At 51.9% G+C, this 10,055-nt stretch overlaps 1 long non-coding RNA gene across 1 annotated transcript in view; it reads left to right on the forward strand.

Moving 5' to 3' along the window:
• The first annotated feature begins 570 nt into the window (after positions 1-570).
• LOC102765559 overlaps positions 571-10,055 on the forward strand; it is a 14,632-nt gene continuing 5,147 nt past the window's right edge. The window contains exons 1-3 of the long non-coding RNA XR_435218.2: positions 571-936; positions 8,273-8,464; positions 9,461-9,537. This is a non-coding gene — a long non-coding RNA (uncharacterized LOC102765559). The remainder of the gene's footprint in view (positions 937-8,272; positions 8,465-9,460; positions 9,538-10,055) is intronic.

Below are 10,055 nucleotides of genomic sequence, written 5' to 3' on the forward strand. Positions count from 1 at the left end.
CGTTTTATTAAGTGTCACATGCCCAGTCACTGTTCATTAAAGGTGTTTTAAGGTTTGAATTATGTAATTTATGAGACGAAGAAATAAAAATTCCATTGTTTTATTCATATGCAACCCGGGATCTCTCGCGCATAATGAACTTGGAAAGTTGGGCAGAAGGACATCCGTGGCGGAAGCTGGAGGTGGCCTTCCTCGGCTCCCTGGCCGTCCCTCGCCCTCCATCCCACCCTAGGCAGGAGCTGGTGAGGGGGCAGAGCTCTGGGAAGGGAGCCATCCCACCCCGTGCTCCTGTCCTGCATGCCCCTGTCTCCCCTTCCCTGAGGGCCCACATGACAAAGCAGCCACCTTCCCTCTCTCTTCCAGGCTCCCCTGCCTCCGTTCCAGACAAACAAACAGCAGGAAAACGCATTCCCGGAGTGACCCTGCGTGACCATGTGAGTCACAATCATTAGCAACCAATGTGCCTGCCTCTCAGGGGAGCTGGGAGGGCGAGGTGCTGGGCACGGTGCCACCTGTTCTAGGTCAATGATCTCATTGGCTCCTCCCTTTTCCTGACGGAAAGCAACGATTGTCCCCAGTTTATAGACAAACCCAGGGCTGCCCTTGATCTCCCTCAGGAGCCATCCTTAGCCCAGGTCAGCCTTCTCAGAATCAGGCTGCCCGCATGCCAGGAGGTGTGGATGACTGGACCGGGCGGGTGGGCCTTATCTGGACTTGAGCTCTGTGCAGAGGCCCAGCAGGCACCAGCGGGGCCAGGGGCTTTCACGAAGGATGTGTTTCTCCCACGGATTCTCTGTGCATCGTCAGAGAATGTCCAAGTCCAAGTACACCGGAGGCTTTGCATGAGGATTGCTCCTGGCTGGGTGTCCCCCATCTGATACAGGGGGACCCCGCCCTCCTCTGGAAGCCCCTGTCCTCTCCAGCTTCCAAACAAAGGTGAGGAGACAGCCCGCCTGTCCGTGGTGGGGTGGCTTTGAAGTCCTCCAACAGTTGTTCACTTGCACGGGTTGCACCATAAAGCACAATGGGAAAAAGTCCCTTTCCGAAATGCGGATGGCCCCTGCTACTCAGACCAAGCATGTCAAACTCAAAGGCTAACACGGGCCAAATAAACGAGGCCTGAGGCCCGAGGGCCACGAGTTTGACATGCTTGCTTTAGAGACCCTGGTTAGGATTTTTCTGGTTTGTTTGTTAATCCTCACCTGAGGATATTTTTCCATTGATTTTTAGGGAGAGTGGAAGAGACAGGGAAAGACAGAGAGAAACCTCGATGTGAGAGAGACACATCGATTGGTTGCCTCCTGCATGGGCCCTGACCAGGGCCCAGGCCAGGGAGAAGCCTGTAACCGAGCTACATGCCCTTGACTGGAATTGCACCGTTTGGTCTGCAGGCCAAGGCTCTATCCACCCTGGTTAGGATTTGAAAGGTGGTGCAGCTGAAGGTATTTCTCACCCTCCTTGTGCCAACCCCCACCCCACCTGTACCCCACACAGAGAGAAATCGCACACTTGATTTTGAGCATTTTCTTAATCAAGCGACTCATGTGTTACAGGTGCAAAGTCACACCAGGCTTTCCTCCGTGGCTCAAACTTGTGAGTTTTTATTTCTGAAAGGGGATCTCAGGTGCTAAGCCTTTTCGTCGCAGGAATGGCGGAGAGTTTTTGAGAACAGGGACCCTTTAAAGTCGGGGTGGGGGCGGGGCACGGCCAGGGTTAAATGAACTCCTGTTGGAAAGCTCCCAGCCAGCCCGTTTGCGGGAGGCGAGGTGGTGGCCAGGTTTTACAAATCGATGTCAATCATTAACCCACTTAATTTCGAATTACCAATGCAAGCGAAATTTCGATAATGCTGGCTGCTGGCAATCTGGGCCGGAGGAGCCGTGCCTTTGATCTGCCAGCCTAATTTCCATGAGCAGTAAAACCACAGGCCTCGCAGGCAGACCTCTGCAAGGCAGACCCCTCAGGGCCACAGGCTGGGGTTCTGAAGTCTCCCGGTGCCTCTGGCGAGCTCTGAGCTGCTTGTCCCAATCTGAGAGGCCCTGGATGGTTTCCAGAAGGAGTCACTACAAACCTAGGCACTCGTGAATTCGGCGTGGTTTTCAGCATCGCGGGAGGCACTGGGAACCAGAGAGGAGTCCGTTACTTCAGCTAGCCGGGGAGGCAGGTGAACGGGCCGTTTGAGCCCAGGGGTTTGGTACCCGCTTGGATGGGAAAGAACAGGCAGCGGTGGGAGCTTTGAGGAGGAGCATCAGGGAAGCCTTCCGGGAAGAGGTGACACCTGAGACCTGACGCCGGAGTAGGAGTTAGCTGGGTGATGGGCAGAAGAGCAGAGGGAAGCTCAGCAGAATCTTCTCAGCCTGGGAAGGAGTTTGGAATTTCCCCGGAGGAGAGAGGAAGCCACTGATTGGTTTAAGAAGGGTGGGTAATATGTGAGGCTCATATTCTAGACTCAGGGCCAGGTGCGGAGAGAGGAGTGGAGAGGAGCAGGAATAGAAGCAGGAAGTCTAGGCAGGTCGAATGGGTATAACTTTATAAACAGGGGGGCTGGCAAGGGGGTGTGTTGGGTTAAGCAGAGCCAAGCCTGGGCAGGTATGTAGCCAGGGAGTATGGAGAGATCCTGCCAGGAGACCTGGCTCTGGGACATGACCCCCACCCCCACCCCCACCAGGTCTACTCTAGGCAGGGTCCTCCCCACATTTGTCTGAGCCTGAACCCCTGAGTCCCGACTCAGAGGTGGGAACTCCCGGGGACGTATAGACAGTCACAGGGAGGAGAGGTCTGGGAGGACAGATGGGGTGCTCCTTTTTCAAGTCTGTTAAGATATAAACTGATAGAGTTGGAGGGCTTTGGGGATTGAAAATTGAGAAAGAACTTTCCTCGGACACAGAGCAGGAGCTGGCCCAGAGCAGCCCCGAAGTTGTGCAGGCTCCACACCCAACCAGGTAGCTATGGTGGGTGGCCCTGGGTGCCATGCACAGCTGTCAACCATCAAGACGTCTTAGCCTGAGTGATGGGGACTATTTTTTTTTCTTCATGAGGCCTGGTGAGGTAGGCAGAGGTACTCATTATGCACAATGGGATGCTTTCTTTCCAAAAAGGTGTGTGATATGAATGTCCTCTAGCAATCATTATTTTTTTAAGTTAATTGAACATTGACTATGTGCTGGCTCTGGTGTGGGACTTCCCATACTAATTTAGCTCATTCAGAAGAAGGCATTATTATGCCCATTTTCACTGATGGGAAAGTTGAGGTTGGTTCAGAGAGGGTAAATCATAGGTGCAAGGTCACATGGCTGATACATGGAAGAGTCAGCAACTGTGGAAGCATGACAGGTAAGTGCAGCCATCGCTGAGACACGCCTTCAGGATTGGGGGGGACTGGGGCGGGGGCTGGAATATTGTGCGGCTCTGCAGTTGTTCGGTGACGCGAGCAGGCATAAGGGTTCCTGGGAGAGGCAGGCCCCCCGAGCAGTTAGGTGCTGTCTGTGGGCAATGCCCGGCTCTCCGAATCTTCTCCTGCCCCTCCCTTCACCGGGCGGTTGGCAGGAAGGCGGGTGCATCAGCATGGATAGTATGGTCCTGATTTCCGCCCATCCTCCCATCATTGTCAGTGCTGCTCAGGTGAATCCACTAACCCTTTTCAAGGCGCTGAAGGCAACGCTGCCTGACAGAAAGCTGGGAGCAGAGAGGAGAGGTCCCCTAGCCTGGCCGTGTCCCATGCAGTCAGTGGCAAGGTGAGCGGGAGGAGCCATCGAGTCTGGAGACACTAGGAGTTAACAGCGTAGATATGGCGTTAAACCACTGTGGGCTCTACCTGGAGTCCCAGGGTCGTGGGGACTGCAGGCAGGTACACGTTGACCCAAGAAAAAAGCTGAGAGAATGAGGGGAAAGTCTTGCTTATGATTTCATGGCACATCTGACACCATCTCCAAAAAATTGGCACTTAGCATCCTTTTCTTTCTTTTTTCCCCTTTTTTTGTTAATCCTCACCTGAGGATATTTTTCCATTGATTTTTCAGAGAGAGAGTGGGAGGGAGAGGGAGAGACAGAGATAGAGAAACATTGAGGTGAGAGAGACACATCGATTAGTTGCTTCCTGCATCCACCCTGACCTGGGCCGGGGATCGAGCCTGCAACCGAGGTATGTGCCCTTAACTGGAATCGAACCCGGGACCCTTCAGTCCACAGGCTGACGCTCTCTCTATCCACTGAGCCAAACCGGCTAGGGCTCCTAGCATCCTTTTTGATGATGCATTGTCCAAACAGACTGCTATGCCCTGGGGGTGGCCAGGAATGGAGAGGCCCCCCTCTGATGTCACAGTGAGTTTTAGGGGTGAAACGGGAGCATCTGGCCTTTATTCCGTGCTGGGCCCTTTGGTGGGCCCCATGGTTATTTCATTCACCCATCCTGGCCAGCCTCTGGGAAGCCCGATAGGACCCGTATTTTACTGAGCAGAACGCTGAGGCTCACAGGTTCAGTTCTGGAAGATTTAGGTGATTTAACCCATTGAGGATGAATTGTTTCTCCCCGAGATACAAAAGCATGGGAAAACTTAAACAGAAATCACTTTTCCACATGGCTGTGGGAGCCTCACACAGAAGAGAGGGTTTGGGCGTGGAGCCCCCTTTAGAATATGTATGAAAATGTGTTGCTCAGCAAGTTGCCATCAAGTTTAGATGAATCCTGTTATTCATACCAGCGGTGCCTGCTTTCTAACTCCAGGCCACGAGCTACTTCCTAAATGTCCCGGTTGGAAGGTGAACCTACCACCCTGAGATTTTGGTCCACAGGTGGCACTTATTCTGGGGGAAAAAGGAAACACACAGCAGAACTCGGCCTGCCCCTGAGGAGAACGGGGCAGGTGCTGGCTTGCCATGCAAGGGAGGCGGGTTTAGTGCCTTGGGAATTAGCTCCAAGTTGCCACCCAAACGCTGGGGGTGGGCACAGGGGCCCAAGCCAGGTGTCCACCCCCTCAGGCTGAGAGGTGACATGATGGATGAGACAGGCTGGCGTGGCCATCCCTCCAGGCTGCCCTGGCCTTTCTCAAATGACCCCATCTCGCAGTTCTCCCTCATTCAGTGACTCCCAAACTGCAGCCCATAGACGTAGTCTTGGAAAGCCATTAAGTCCCAAACAAGCTTAGAAAGATCATATCTTATTTTAAGAATATCAAAAAATTCTTTAACCAGACATCTAAACACATCTTCTCGGTTGCAATAACAACTTGCTTCGTTGTCGAAGAAGCCTTCCATTTTGCCTCGACGCACAGTGGGGTCCGAGATAAATTCTCCATAATCTATGAATTATTTTTTTCCCCTTTAAAATGAGTCCAGTTAGAGTCTGAGAAGCCAAACCCTCACGTAACATTATACTCCCAAGCCCCAGAGATCAGAAATGGTGAGCAAATTACAGGGAGAGACCCCGGGAGCCCAGTCCAGGCCTGCAGGCTCGGGGACCACGGGGACGGGAGAAAATTGTTTGCCTCCGCTCTCCCATCTGGAAGATGGAGGTCATGACTCCTTGTCTCGCTGCCTTGCAAAGGCAACTGTGAAAATCTCTCGAGAAGATGCCTGCACAAGGCGGTGGAGGCGGTACAGAAGCCAGAGGTGTTCGGGATTCACACGCTTTTCCGATCCGCTGTGAGCTGGGAAGGCTCGGCGTGTCGGTGCTCGGGCATTCAGAGCACAGCCTCCCTGGGTTCGAATCCTGCCTCTGCCACTGACTGTTCGCGTGAGCATCATACCCCCCTGTGAGGCAGGGATAATACGGACAGTAGGCGCCCCTATAGGGCTGCTGTCAGAATTCAAGGAGACGAGATAGAGGACGCACTTCGGATAGAACCCAGGCAAAAAGCACACGCCGGGAGGGGCGGCTGTTCTTGCTGTAACCGGTGACTGTGCCCCGGTCTGGGCTGAGTGACGGGGCTGGGGAAAGTCACCTGGGCCTCCATGTCCCCATCTTTACAGCTGGGGCCTAGCACGTCCTTCAGAGAGTGGGGCGAGAAAGAAAGAGCCGCACTCCTCCAAAGTCGGCGCCCATGAAATGCCACAGCGCCTCTTTCCCCCTGCCCCTCTCTCGTCCAATCCTTCTGGACCTGTATTTCCTCGCTTGTTAAAGGCGGGGAAAACACCTGCCCCGCTAGGTAGAGGCGTGATGGGATGAGGTAATCTAGCCAGGGCCCCGAGCACCTGGGATGGCCGTAGGGGTTAGTCCAGTGGTCGGCAAACTGCAGCCCCTTGAGTGTGGCTCTTCCACAAATGTGGCTCGCAAGCCGCAGTTTGCCGACCAATGGGCTAGGGTACGTCCATCCATCCTTCCTCCCGGCTCTCCAAGTGGGTCCAGTGAACCGCCGGGCAGAAGCAAACATTGCTTGGCCAGTCCACCCGCAGAGAACAGGAATTCCAGGGAGGCCAGCCCCCCTGACTCCTGGGAGAGGGCCTGGCTCAGGGGGGAGGTGGGGGGTGTGTGGCCAGAGTGGGTCACCCTCTGGGCCAAGGAATTTAATTCTCTGGAGGGTGCGCCATGACAACAGCTGGGCTGACCTGGGGCAGACCTGCTGGGTTGGGAGAGCTGGTGGGGGCAGCGGCCGGGGGTCATCTGTCTTTAGTCGTAGGAGACAATGACCTCCGGGCCTCCTGAGCAGTGGGACTGGGGACAGGGAGGGACGTCCCTTGCCCCTTCTGCTTTCTCTCACGCGGCTTCTAAGGAAATTCCAGGGCATTGTATTTACAAGGCATCCCCGACTGTCAGCTTCCTTGAACACAATGTATTTAATAAAAAGCCATTAAGCCTTGTAAAGCTGTCAGAAATCTAAATGACACTTGTAATAAAATCTTGTTGGTGACCTGTTCCGGTTAATCAGGTCCAGTGACATCATCACCCACGGATCCGTCTGATACCCGGGGTGCGAGGTATATTTAGACAGCTTTATGATCCACGCGGATTTGAGTTATTAAAATTGTACAGTTTTGCAAGGAATTGGGGATTTAATAAAGCAGCGGAGAAACTACAAAAGGAGCAATAACCTTCCACAAAGCCGATCCTCTTGCAGGCGAGGGGCGTGTGCTCGGGCGAGTCCCGGGGCAGCTCCGATGCCAGGCGCTCACGCGGGCGATTTTATGTCTCTGTAATGTGTATGTCTGGCATCTGCAAAGCTAGCCAATATATTGCATCGTGCCCAATGACTTCAAGGTGGTGAATTACGCCTGCATGTAAAGATTTACGGGTTTATTCAGATTACTATGAGAAGATATTACCACCAATTGTTCATTGGCCCTAACGAGCCTCTTTGGAGCAAATATAAGCACTAGATTGATTGTAAATATCCTTGGCCCTGCTCACCACCTGGGTAGTTTCCGGGGCTCCAGTCTTTTTAAGGCATAACGTTACTTAATCTTGAACTACAAAAGCCAGGCCTCATGTAACAATCAGGATGAGACAGACGGACAGACACGGACAAGGGATAGCCATTTGCTCAATAATCTATAAATTTAGACTAATGGGGCAGATATCAAAAAAAATGCGGTGGGCGCAGGTAAATCAATCACACCTGGCCTCCTGGCATAAGCTGGCACAGCGTTCCCGAGATTTCAGTCAAATTATTCCATTTGTTTCTGAAGATATTTTAATCCCACATGACCTCAAACTTCCCGTGAACCAGGGCCTGGACCCAAGGCCGCCCACGGCCTTTGCAATAAATCCGTTGTCTCCCTTCTCGGCCCTCAACCCAGGCCCATAGATCACCTCTCCCTGCATCTTGCTTCAATTACTCAATTAACTGCAGTAAAGTTCTTGTAGGTTTTGCAGATGTTGCTTTATTATCAAGGCCTCAGACGAACAGGAGAGTTCAGGAGCCGAGGTTATAGGAAGGTTGGTGGGGGAAGGGCGGGGATGGGGCACAGAGGATATTCCCAGCAACCTTTAGGGTTGCAGCCCCCGAGAGGGGCATGGCTCCCCCCATGCCGCTCCCCGGTGCTGCTCAATGCCCTTCGCCTCTCGGGGAATTTGTGATGTTATCTCACTGAGAAACTGCTTGAGAGAAGTAGGTATTCCACCTTCCAATGAGATAATGCTGTGATTAACAGATGCTTAATTGGGCCATTTATCACCAACGGGACCTGCCTCCAAGTCGTGGGCCAAGTAAATTATTGCCCACCCTGCAGGTGTTGGACTGGCAGATCTATTACTCTTCACGGAACGGTCTTCAGAAGATTTTATATGAAAAGATGATTTATTTCCCAAAGGAATTCAATTGTGCTCTTATTTATCCAGAATGTAGCAGGGGTCCGCCCGGCCCCTCTTCTCCATGCACAAAGGGGAATTGTTGAAAACCAGAATCGCAGACAGGGTCAGAGCCAGAAGGACACAGAAACCAGCGAGCGGATGCGGCCACTTTACAGATGGCAGCGCCGAGGCTGGAGCACACCGTGCCCAATCATGCGGACACTTTCCCAATCGGCAAAGGTATTTCCCTCCTTTTTTAAAAAAAGATTGTGGTTTGTCCAGATCACTGATGGCGAACCTGTGACACGCGTGTCAGAGGTGACACATGAACTCATTTTTTTGGTTGATTTTTCTTTGTTAGATGGCATTTAAATATATAAAATAAATATCAAAAATATAAGTCTTTGTTTTACTATGGTTGCGAAGATCAAAAAATTTCTATCTGTGACACGGCACCAGAGTTAAGTTAGGGTTTTTCAAAATGCTGACACACCGAGCTCAAAAGGTTCGCCATCACTGGTCCAGATGATGTAATAGGATGCGTAAAAATTCGGAACAAGGCATTGTTGTGCTTTAAAGTAGGGTTTCTCACCCTTTGCCATTGTTGACGTGTTGGGCTGGATCATTTTGCTCTGGGGCCTGCCCTGTGCATTGTGGGAAGGTTAGCAGCATCCGGGCCTCCACCCACTCGGTGCCAGTGGCACCCCGGCTCCCTCCCAGCCCTGGAGTTCAGGCAACCCAAACTGTCTCCAGACATTGCACATGTCCCCTGGGAGGCAAAATTGTCCCCAGTTGAGAACCACTACTTTAAAGTATTGTCATCATCGTCCTGAGATTAATAATATAAATTACAGCCACTGACTTTTATTGAGTGCAAGAAATGGCTAGATACTTTATATACATTCTCTCATTTAATCCTCACAATAACTCGATTATGTGGATATTTGTTATTACTTCGTTTTATAGGCGAGAAAGTCTAGGCTGAGGGAGGTTAAGGTTTGCCCAAGTTCACGAAGCTAGTGAGTGCCAGGGGCGGATTGCAAACCTGGGGCTGCTATCCATACCACCAAAGGAAGGGGGGGACGGGTGGATCTGGGTCTGTTATGAGGTGCCAGAACTGTACAACTTCGTTTCCATTGTCCCTAGTAATGAGCTCGCGTTAAGAGTCTGTAGGGGTAAAAGGGAAAACAAAAGCTCCGTGTGGCTGGTCCATGGGGTGTACTGGTTTCTCTGCAGATCATGGAGTCGCGTCCGCCTGGCGCCCGGGGGAAGCACAGGGCAGGTCCCCCTTGTGGATGAAAGCACTCAGGATGGTGAGTACACAACAGAATTAGGGACGACTCAACATGTCACTGAGCAAATCTCTCTTCCAAAGATGCTTCGCCCAGCCTTCTTCACGGGCCGATTGCTACCCCAGACCTGGGAGCTGTCGGATACCTGGGCTAGGAGAATCCCAGGTGAGAGATGACAGAGGCCGTGGCTCTAAAGGTAGAGTAATTTCGTGCCAGGAAATAAATTCACTGTAAAACAGTGACTCGAGGCAAGGCGCCAACACGTGGGGGATTAGTGACATAGGGTCGCAAGTGCCTCCAGAAAGCTCTGGGCAAGGGGCTTGGGGGCGAATAAAAGAACGTCTTTACATGAGTGTAAGTAAAGCCCACCTCTCCATCCCTGGGTATTTTAATATCAGAATCGCCCCACTGTAGCAACTGCTCCAAATTTTATGGCCGAATTTTTAGATTAATTTCATTTTAGCATGTCTATTCCCCCTTCATCGTGGTTTCTTCATCTATTCATTTTATTCTGTTGTGAACAGTATATATATATATAT

The sequence above is a fragment of the Myotis davidii genome, unplaced genomic scaffold (genome assembly GCF_000327345.1).
Source record: "Myotis davidii unplaced genomic scaffold, ASM32734v1 scaffold72, whole genome shotgun sequence".
NCBI classification, from domain to species: Eukaryota; Metazoa; Chordata; class Mammalia; order Chiroptera; family Vespertilionidae; genus Myotis; species Myotis davidii.